Source organism: Nomascus leucogenys, chromosome 24 (genome assembly GCF_006542625.1).
Source record: "Nomascus leucogenys isolate Asia chromosome 24, Asia_NLE_v1, whole genome shotgun sequence".
Lineage (NCBI taxonomy): Eukaryota > Metazoa > Chordata > Mammalia > Primates > Hylobatidae > Nomascus > Nomascus leucogenys.
The window spans coordinates 11,200,153-11,211,827 of NC_044404.1; positions in this window are offsets into that span (position 1 = coordinate 11,200,153).

Genomic DNA, 11,675 nt, shown 5'->3' on the forward strand with positions numbered 1-11,675 from the left:
AGCTGGGCATAGTTGTGGGTGCCTGTAATCCCAGCTACTCGGGAGGCTGAGGCTGGAGAATCACTTGAACCTGGGAGGCGGAGGTTGCAGTGAGCCAGGATCACACCATTGCACTCCAGCCTGGGTTACAGAGCGAGACTCGTCTCAAAAAAAAAAAGGTAATGTCAGCTCTAGGGCTTATGTCAGGCCACGTCTTCCTGAAACTGGACTTGCAGTTTAAAACAGGAGATCATCCCCGAATCAGTGCATATTACGCTGGTTGTGCCCTCAACTAGACCTCACCCAGGAGCATGTAGGATTGAGTCCTCACTAGGGTTGTACGCTTAGTAAATCCCCGTGTCTCTTGCAAAGCTGATAGTTTGGGAAGTCAGGTGACCCATAGAAGTGTGCACGAGTCTGGTGTGCTGCTTTTCTTTTTTTGTTGTTTTGAGACAGAGTCTTGCTCTGTCGCCCAGGCTGGAGTGCAATGGCGCAATCTCCGCTCACTGCAAGCTCCGCCTCCTGGATTCACACCATTCTCCTGCCTCAGCTTCCCGAGTAGGTGGGACTACAGGCACCCACCACCATGCCTGGCTAATTTTTTGTAGTTTTTAGTAGAGACAGGGTTTCACCGTGTTAGCCAGGATGGTCTCGATCTCCTGACCTTGTGATCTGCCCGCCTCGGCCTCCCAAAGTGCTGGGATTACAGGTGTGAGCTACCGCACCCAGCCTGGTGTGCTGCTTTTCTATCTGGTTCTTCTTGTTATTCCACTTGTGGTTGGATGGGGAGATATTCCACTTTCCCTTAGGAACTCCTTGTCCCTGCACAGACCATTTTAGCTATTCTGAGCACATCACAAGCATACTCCTCCGGGGTGAGAATATATAGCCTCTGGGCTTTTTCAGAATTGCTCCTTCTGCTACTCTGGAAGCTGACATGAAAGATTGCTTGAGTCCAGGAGTTCAAGGCCAGCATGGGCAACAAAGCAAGCACCTGTATCTTTAAAAAAAAAAAAAAAAAAAAAAAAAAAAAAGGCGGGGGGAGCAGGCATGGTGGCTTATACCTGTAATCCCAGCACTTTGAGAGGCTGTGGCAGGAGGATCACTTGAAGCCAGAGTTCAAAACCAGCCTGGGCAACTTAGTGAGCCCCCATTTCTACAAAAAATAAAAACAATTAACTGGGCATGGTGGTACACACCTGTAGCCTCAGCTACTCAGGAAGGTGAGATGGGAGGATCCCTTAAGCCCAGGAGTTTGAGACTGCAGTGAGCTATGATGGTGCCACTGGCGCCTGGGTGACAGAGCAAGACCCTGTCTCAAAAAAAAAAAAAAGAAAAAAAAGGAGCTGGGCATAGTGGCATGTGCCTGTAAACGAAAGGCATCATTTCATGCACGCTCCTCTGAGCCCAGGAGTTCCAGCCTAGCCCAGGCAACAGGGCAAGACCACATCTCAAAAAAAAAAAAAAAAGTACTCTTTCCGCCTAAAATATATTCAGGTCATTTGAGTTCAGTTTGAGTTCAGCTACAAGAATTATGTAGTTGAGTGAGTGTCAGAGCTGGGATTTTCAAATCTGCCCTTACTGGTATGTTGCTTTACACACCCTCTTACATAAGTCAAACAAGGATTCCACCCTGGGAGGTTTGCATAGAGGGCTGTTCTTGTAGAACTTGTGCTCGTGCTTTGATTTGGGATTTGGGGAGTTAGGGCAAGCCAGAAAGTTTTTCTGGTGGATAATAATGTGAGTTGACCTTCTTAAGCATTTTAAGTCAAGCACTTGAGGAGTTTCTAACAACTAAAAAGCTAAAAGTCAGCCTGACACAGCTCTAGCATGCCCTGGCTTGATTCTGTTCATCCCCAGGGGGAGACTTGCCTTTGTTCCAGTCCTGCTCTCCCAAGCCAGTTTACTGTAGTTTTCTAGCAATTCTGGGAAGCAGTATTTTTTACTGCTGATTAGAACCTTAACATGGAAATGGAAAGTTTGTGTAGCATGTAACATTATTAGAAGGGAAAACATGACTATATGATTAGATACATATTGATTTTATGCAATATGTTTCCATAAAATGTCTCTTCAGTATTAACTTGGTTAAATTAGTCACATTGACTCAGCATAATTTCTCCCTTGCTAAATCTCAGACTAAAGCAATCAATTTGTTCCTGCAAGAAAGTCTGATGGTAGGCTTTCCTTGTAACTGAGCCCCATAGAAAGAGGAAGTCGTTGCAACAAAGTTGAAAAGGATGCCTGTCACCAAGGTTCTTTTAAGGGAGCCATTGTGGGAAGGTCTACTTGTGAAATTTCTGCAAGTACTGTTTGTTCTCCAAAACCCAGCTTTCCGTTGAAAGTCAATGAAACATCTCTAAAATGCAGATATACCCAGGTTCACTGGGAACACAGTCACTGTGAGTATACATGATTATGTCCTGCTCACCCTATTGGGAAAGAATGCTGGGCTTGGCCCTAGTAAGTAGACTTGGGTTAAAGTTCACCTCCGGCACTAACTAGCTGGGAAGTTCAACTTCCCTGAGCTGAGTTTGTCATGTTAGAGAATATTAATAAATATGAAAATTGTGGAGCAGTCTTAAGTTTACAAGGAACTTTCATGGACATTAGCTCATTTCGCTGTGCCCACCCTGGGAAGGAAGCAGGACAGGCAAGCAGTGGCATCCCTGTCGTCAAGCAGCCTGAGGACTGCTGTGAGCCTCTGGAGCAAGGCAGGAGTTTGAGGAGGCTCTCAGTCCTTTTGTCCTTTTCTTGAGACAGAGTGTCATTCTGTTGCCCAGGCTGGAGTGCAATGGCATGATCTTGGCTCACTACAACCTCTGTCCCCCAGCCCCACCACTGGGTTCAAGCAATTCTTAGGCCTCAGCCTCCTGAGTAGCTAGGACTACAGGACGCGCCACCACGCCCAGCTAATTTTGGGGTTTTTTTTTTTTTTGAGATGAATTTCACTCTTGTGGTCCAGGCTGGAGTGAGTTGCGCAATCTTGGCTCACTGCAATCTCTGCCTCCTGGGTTCAAGTGATTCTCCTGCCTCAGCCTCCCGAGTAGCTGGGATTACAGGCGCCCACCAACACGCCTGGCTAATTTTTTGTATTTTTAGTAGAGACGGGGTTTTGCCATGTTGGTGGTCTCAAACTCTTGACCTCAGGTGATCCACCCGCCTCGGCCTCACAAAGTGCTGGAATTACAGGTGTGAGCTTGTGTGTCCTTTCTATTGAGGCTTCTCTCCGCATTTTCTGATCCTCAGTCTCCTTATTTCCTGTAAGACTGAGGTCCCAAATCCAGCCTGTGAAAGAGAAATGCCAGCAGAGGCAGCACCCAGCACAGGATCTATTATTGCAGCGTGCTCTGTGGTCAGGGCCTTCAGTAAAAGCCCACAGACCCTGACTACTTTCTGGCGGACTCTTGAGGAAGGCCTTAACCACAGACAGAAGGACAAGGACAGTGCCGTGGAGGGACTGCTGGCTGCTGCAGCGTGAAGAGAATAGGGAATGCACTCTACAAAAATAAAAAAGCATAAAATTGGAAAAAATATATACCAAAAACATTTCAAGGTTCTGGACATCAACCAAAGGCAGGCAAATTAAGAAGCATTTATTCTTGGGAAAAAAAACTGGCTGGGCACAGTAGCTTGCGCCTGTAATCTCCCAACACTTTGGGAAGCAAAGGTGGGAAGTTGGCTGGAGGCCAGGAGTTCAAGGCAAGCCTATGCAACAAAGCAAGACCCTGTCTCTACAAAAAATAATAATGAATAATAAAAAGAAAAAGAGTGGCTCACGCCTGTAATCCCTGCACTTTGGGACGCCTAGGCAGGTGGATCACCTGAGGTCAGGAGTTCGAGACCAGCCTGACCAACCTGGTGAAACGCCTGTCTCTACGAAAAATACAAAAAAATTAGCCAGGTATGGTGGCTCATGCCTGTAATCCCAGCTACTTGGGAGGCTGAGACAGGAGAATTGCTTGAACCTGGGAGGCGGAGGTTGCGGTGAGCCAAGATAGCACCACTGCCCTCCAGACTGGGCAACAAGAGCAAAACTTAGTATCAAAAGAAAAGAAAAAGATAAAGAAAAAAAAAAGTGCTAGAACTTTTTTTTTTTGAGACGGAGTTTTGCTCTTGTTGCTCAGGCTGGAGTGCAATGGCACGACCTCGGCTCACTGCAATGTCTGCCTCCCAGGTTCAAGCAATTATTTTGCCTCAGCCTCCCCAGTAGCTGGGATTACAGGCATGCACCACCGCGGCTAATTTTTTATTTTTAGTAGAGATGGGGTTTCGTTGGTCAGGCTGGTCTCAAACTCCCGACCTCAGGTAATCTTCCACCTCGGCCTCCCAAATCGGCTTCCCAAAGTGCTACAGGCGTGAGCCACCGAGCCTGGCCAAGAAGTGTACCTTTTTTTTTTTTTTTAAACGGAGTCTTGCTCTGTCGCCCAGGATGGAGTGCAGTGGTGCAATCTCGGCTCACTGCAAGCTCTGCTTCCTGGGTTCACGCCATTCTCCTGCCTCAGCCTCCCAAGTAGCTGGGACTACAGGTGCCCGCCACTATTGCTGGCTAATTTTTCTATGTTTAGTAGAGACGGGGTTTCACCATTTTGGTCAGGCTGGTCTCGAACTCCTGACCTTGTGATCCGCCCTCCTCAGCCTCCCAAAGTGCTGGGATTACAGGTGTGAGCCACCGCACCCGGCCTCAAGAAGTGTACTTTTTTATCAGCTAAAAGTGGCAAACTTCTTGAAAAATAAACGGGAGAAACCCACAGCTTACTAGCCTGAGATCTCAAGTAGCAGACTAGCTAGAAATCTAAGAGGAGACTCTGGAAATGAGAATGCCACAAAAGGATTAGACAGGACCTCAGCACGTTGCTGGCTGGCTGGAAAACCAGCCATACACAGATGAGACTTCAGAAAGCCCATGGAAATTAAAAGCCAAGGCCGGGCACGGTGGCTCACGCCTGTAAAACCAGCACTTTGGGAGGCTGAGGCAGGCGGATCATGAGGTCAGGAGATCGGGACCATCCTGGCTAACTCGGCGAAACCCCATCTCTACTAAAAAAAAAAATACAAAAAAAATTAGCCAGGCGTGGTGGCGGGTGCCTGTAGTCCCAGCTACTGGGGAGGCTGAGGCAGGAGAATGGTGTAAACCTGGGAGGTGGAGCTTGCAGTGAGCCGAGATCGCGCCACTGCACTCCAGCCTGGGCGACAGAGCGAGACTCCGTTTAAAAAAAGAAAAGAAAAGCCAAGGGAGAGCAGGGCACCATGGCTCATGCCTGTAATCCCCAGCACTTTGGGAGGCCAAGGTAGGCAGATCACCTGAGGTCAGGAGTTCAAGACTAGCCTGGCTAACACAGCAAAACCCTGTCTCTACTGAAAATACAAAAATTAGCCAGGCATGGTGGTGCACGCCTGTAATCCCAGCTACTCGGGAGGATGAGGCAGGAGAATCGCTTGAACCCGGGAGGTGGAGGTTGCAGTGAGCTGAGATTACGTCATTGCACTCCAGCCTGGGTGACAGAGTGAAACTCCATCTCAAAAAAAAGAAAAAGAAAAATATTAAAAGCCAAGGGAGGCTGGGCGCGGTGGTTCATGCCTGTAATCCTAGCACTTTGGGAGGCCAAGGCAGGTAGATCACCTGAGGTCAGGAGTTCAAGACCAGCCTGGCCAACATGGTGAAACCCCGTCTCTACTAAAAATACAAAAAATTAGCGAGGCATGGTGGCGGGTGCCTGTAATCCCAGCTACTCGGAAGGCTGAGGTAGAAGAATCACTTGAACCCAGGAGGCAGAGGTTGCAGTGAGCCAAGATCCCACCACTGCACTCCAGCCTGGGCAACAAGAGCGAAATTCTGTCTCAAAAAAAAAAAAAAAGCCAAGGGAGACTTAAGAACTAGGTGATCCCTGAATGCGCTGCCAACCCACACCAATAGGCCTAAGTATCTGAGCACAGCCAAGGTGTTTGAGCACAACCTCTTCCCAACTCTTTGGCCACTGAGTTATGGAGACACAAGGCAACCCTCAGGAAGTCAAGCTAAAAACTGAAGAATAAAAAAGATCTGGGCGTGGTAGCTCAACCTGTAATCTTAGCACTTTGGGACACCAAGGTGGGAGGATTATTTAAGTCCAGGAGTTTGAGACCAGCCTGGGCAACACAGAGAGATCTCGTCTCGTCTCTTAAAAAAAAAAAAAAAAAAAAAAAAAAAGCCAGACATGGTGGTGTGTACCTGTAGTCCCACCAACTTGGAAGGCTGAGATGGGAGGATTGCTTAAGCCCAGGAGGTCAAGACTGCAGTGAGCCATTGCACTTCAGGCTGGGCGACAGAGCAAGTCCCTGTGTCAAAAAAAAAAGCACCAAAAAACAAAAAGAAAAGAAAAAAACAAACAAAAATCTGGGCTGGGTGTAGTGGCTCACACCTGTAATCCCAGCACTTTGGGAGGCTGAGGTGGGCGGATCACTTGAGGTCAGGAGTTTGAGACCAGCCACGGCCAACATGGTGAAACTCCATCTCTATTAAAAATACAAAAATTAGCCAGGCATGGTGGCATGAACCTGTAGTCCCACTCATTTGGGGGGCTGAGGTGGGATTGCTTGAGCCCAGGAGGTCAAGGTTGCCGTGAACTGTGATTGCGCCACTGCACCCCAGCCTGGGCAACAGAGCAACACCCTGTCTCTGGAAAAAAAAAAAAAAAAAAAGGTTAACTGCTCATCAGAAACAGTAAAGGCTAAAGCCACTGCAATGGATGTTCAAAGTGCTGAAAGGAAAAAACAATCACCCAATAATTTTATATCCAGCAAAACTGGCCTTCAAAAGTGAAGGTGAGGCCAGGCACGGTGGCTCACACCTATACTCCCAGCACTGTGGGAGTCTGAAGCAGGAGGACTGCTTGAGACCTGCCTGGGCAACATGGTGATACCCTGTCTCTACAGAAAAATTTTAAAAATTAGCCAGACATGGTGGCACCTACCTGTGGTCCTAGCTACTTGGGAGGCTGAAGTGGGAGAACTGCTTGAGCCCAGGAGGTTGGGGGTGCAGTAAGCCATGTTCAAACCACAGCACTCCAGACTGGGTGACAGACCAAGACCCTGTCCCAAGAAAAAGGTGAAATAAAGACATTCTGAGATTTTTTAAAAGGGAGAATAAGAGAATTATTGCTAGCAGACCTGTCCTAAAAGAAATACTAAAGATGCCAAGGTGTGGTGGCTCACTCCTGTAATCTCAGCACTTTCAGAGGCCAAGGTAGGCGGATTACCTGAGGTCGGAAGTTCAAGACCAGCCTGCCAACATGGGGAAACCCCATCTCTACTAAAAATACAAAATTAGCCAGGCGTGGTGGCGCATGCCTGTAATCCCAGCTACTTGGGAGGCTGAGGCAGAAGAATCACTTGAACCTGGGAGGTGGAGGTTGTGGTGAGCTGAGATTGAGCCACTGCATTCCAGCATGGGTGACGAGAGCAAAACTCTGTCTCCAAAAAAAAAAAAAAAAGTACTAAAGGGAAGTCCTTCAGCCTAAAAGAAAAGGACAGTAGAACAATATCTTGAATTCACCAGAAGGCATAGAGCACTAGAATGATGAAGGCAGCTAAATGTAAAACCCTATATATTTCTCTTTTTTTTTGAGACAGTGTCTTGATCTGTTGCCCAGACTGGAGTACAGTGGCACAATCCCGGCTCACTGCAGCCTCCGCCTCCCAGGTTCAAGTGATTCTCCTTCCTCAGCCTCCTGAGTAGCTGGGACTACAGGCATGCGCCACCACACCCAGCTAATTTTTTGTATTTTTAGTAGAGTCGGGGTTTCACCAAGTTAGCCAGGATGGTCTCGATCTCCTGACCTCGTGATCTGCCCACCTTGGCCTCCCTATATTTCTCTTTTATACTTTATATTTTTCCCTCTTTTTTAATTTTTTAAAAAACAAGGTTGTTTAAACCAGTTATAACACACTGCTGGGTTTATAACATATAACGATAATATATATATAACAATAGCACAAAGGAAGAGCAAGGGAAGGATAGTAAAGTTACTGTATTTTACCAGAATTTTTAGTATTGAGCTGAAATATACTGTAATAAGTTAAAGCTACATACTGCAATCCCTAGACAACCACACAGAAAGTAACTCAAACATATAACTAAAAGGAAAAAACCCTTCAACTTTGGGATTAGAATAATACATACATACACACACACACAAATGTAACACAGAGAAAGGAGTTAAAGAAGCCAGGCATGGTGGCTCACGCCTGAAATTCCAGCACTTGGGGAGGCCGAGACAGGCAGATCACCTGAGGTCAGGAGCTCAAGACCAGCCTGGCCAACATGGTGAAACCCTGTCTCTACTAAAAATACAAAAATTAGCCAGTCATGGTGGCATGCCTGTAATCCCAGCTACTTGGCAGGCTTAAAACAGGAGAATTGCTTGAACCCGTGAGGTGGAGGTTGCAGTGAACTGAGATGGTGCCACTGCACTCCAGCCTGGGCGACAGAGTGAGACTCCATCTCAAAAAAGAATTAAAGGGAAACAAAGGGACAAAAAAGATATGAGACATATAGAAGACAAGTATTAAAATGTCATCCATATATTCAACCATATCAACAATTACATTAAACATGAATGGACTAAATATTCCAAAGGGCACAGACTAAAACTGTATAAAAAAGCAAGATTCAACTATATGCTATCTACAAGAGATCCTTTAGATTCAAAGGCACAAATAGTGAAAGTAAAAAGATATACTATGCAATCAAGAATCACAAGAGGGCAGGAATAGCTATATGAACAACAGTCAACATGGCCTTTTTCCCAAAGTTCTTCCTGCATACATTTAACTCAGCATAGACTTTAATAGTAATATTAATATTAGAAACATAAAGGAATGTTTTATGATGATAATGGCTACATCAATACATCATGAAGATTTAGCCATTATAAATATATACACTGCTAACATTAGTCTCAAAAACAGAATTGAAAGGAAAAATAGACAATTGAAAATCCATGATAGGCCCAGTAGAGTGGCTCACGCCTGTAATCCCAGCACTTTGGGAGGCTGAGGCAGGCAGATCACTTGAGGTGAGGAGTTCGAGACCAGCCTAGCCAACATAGTGAAATGCCGTCTCTCCTAAAAAAAAATATATATATAAAAATTAGCTGGATGTGGTGGCATTTGCCTGTAATCCAAGCTACTCAGGAGGCTTAGGCAGGAGAATCGCTTGAACCCGGGAGGTGGAGGCTGTAGTGAGCTGAGATCATGCCACTGTGATATGGAGTCTTGCAAATCCATTAACATGTTACAATGTCTTATTTAGAGCCGTAATTTGCTTCAGCAATGTTTTGTGGTTTTGAGTGTATAGGCTTTGGACTTATTTTATTAAATTCAATATTTTATTCCAAATATTTTATTCTTTCGATGTTATTGTAAATGACACTTTTTTTTTTTTTTTTTTTTTTTTGAGACTGAGTCTCACCCTATCACCCAGGCTGGAGTGCAGTGGCACCTCCCAGGTTCAAGTAATTCTCCTGCCTCAGCCTCTTGAGTAGCTGGGATTTTTAGTAGAGATGGGGTTTTGCCAGTTTGGCCAGGCTGGTCTTGAACTCCTAGGCTCAAGTGATCTACCTGCCTCAGCCTCCTAAAATGCTGGGATTACAGCCATGGGCCACTGTGCCCGGCCATAATTTTTGAATTTTTTTTTTGGTAGAGATGGGTTTCGGCCACATTGCCCAGGCTGTTCTCCAACCCTGGGCTCAAGTGATGCTCCTGCCTCGGCCTTCCAAAGTGCTGGGACTACAAATGCAGGTGTGGACCACCATGCTTGGCCTTTTTTTTCCTTTCTTTTTTTTTTTTTTTTTTTGAGACAGGGTTTTGGCTCTGTCACTCAGGGTGGAGTGCAGTGGTACCATCATGACTCATTGCAGCCTCAACGTCCCAGCCTCAAGCAGTCTTCCCACCTAACCCTCTCGAGTAGCTGGGACTACAGGCATGCACCACCACACCTGGCTAGTTTTATTTTTAATTTTTGTTTTTTTAAGTAGAGATGGGGGTCTCACTATGTTGCTCAGGCTGGTCTCCAACTTCTGGGCTCAAGTGATCCTCCCACCTGAGCCTCCCAAAATGCTGGGATTACAGGCGTGAACCGCCGTGCCCAGCAGAAAAATTGGCATTGGAATAAAGTCTGGGGTTTTGTTAAAAGTTTTATATCGGCCGGGTATGGTGGCCCACCCCTGTAATCCTAGCACTTTGGGAAGCTGAGGCGGGTACATTGCCTGAGCTCAGGTATTCAAGACCAGCCTGGACAATGCAACGAAACCCTGTCTCTACTAAAATACAAAAAATTAGCTGGGCGTGGTGGCGTGTACCTGTAGTCCCGGCTACTTGGGAGGCTGAGGCAGGACAATTTCTTGAACCCAGGAGGCGGAGGTTGCACTGAGCCGAGATCACGCCACTGCACTCCAGCCTGGGCAACAGGGTGAGACCTGGAGTGCAGACACAATTATGGCTCCCTGTATCCTTGACCTCCCCAGGTTCAGGTGATCCTCCCACCTCAGTTTTTCTATCTTTAGTACTGGCCTCCACCTCCTGGGTTCAAGCAATTCTCCTGCCTCAGCACCCTGAGTAGCTGGGATTACAGGCGTGTGCCACCACGACAGGTTAATTTTTGTATTTTTAGTAGAGACAGGGTTATACCATGTTGCCCAGGCTGGTCTTCAACTCCTGGGCTCAAGTGATCCACCTGTCTTGGCCCCACAAAGTGCTAGGATTACAGGTGTGAGCCACCACACCTGGCCAGCAGTTTCTTAAAAAGTTACACTTACCTTAAAACCCAGCAATCCACTCCTAAGTATATGTCCAAAAGAAAACAACAGGCCGGGCATGGTGGCTCACACGTGTAATGCCAGCACTTTGGGAGGCTAAGGCGGGTAGCTCTCCTGAGCTCAGGAGTTCGAGACCACCCAGGGGAACATGGTAAAACCCCGTCTCCACTAAAAATACAAAAAAATTAACCGGGTGTGGTGGGGACACTTCTAGTCCCAGCTACTTGGGAGGCTGAGGCAGGAGAATCGCTTGAGCCCCAGAGGCAAAGGTTTCAGTGAGCTGAGATCGTGCCACTGCCTTCTAGCTTGGACTACAGAGTGAGACTCCATCTCGCGCACACACACAAAAGAAATGAAAACAACAATTTGTACATGAGTCCAAAACAGAATTATTCATTTATTCCCCAAACTAGAAACAATCCAAATGTCTATCAACATATAAATGGATAAGCAAATGATGATATAATTGCATAATGGAATACCACTCAGCAATGAAAAGGAACAAACCACTGATACCTACAACAACACAGATGAGCCTCAGAAACGTGACGCTAAGTGAAAGAAGCCAGACCAAAAAAACTACATGCTATTCCATTTCTATGAAATTTCTGGAAAAGGCAAAAACTATGCAAAGTAGATCAGAGTTTGGCTGGGGGTGAGAGCAGAGACTGACTACAAATAGGCCCAAGAGAACGTTTTGGGGTGATGGAAGTTTTCTAAAAGTGGATTATGGTGATGGCTACACAACAGTATAAATTAAAGATCATCCAAATGTGTACTTACAATGTTTGAATTGTATGACATGTAAATTATCTCATTAAATCTGTATTTTAGAAAAAGAACTGTGCTGTGAAGTTTGACATATTTTAAAGTAGGATGTCTTAGCCGGGCGCGGTGTTG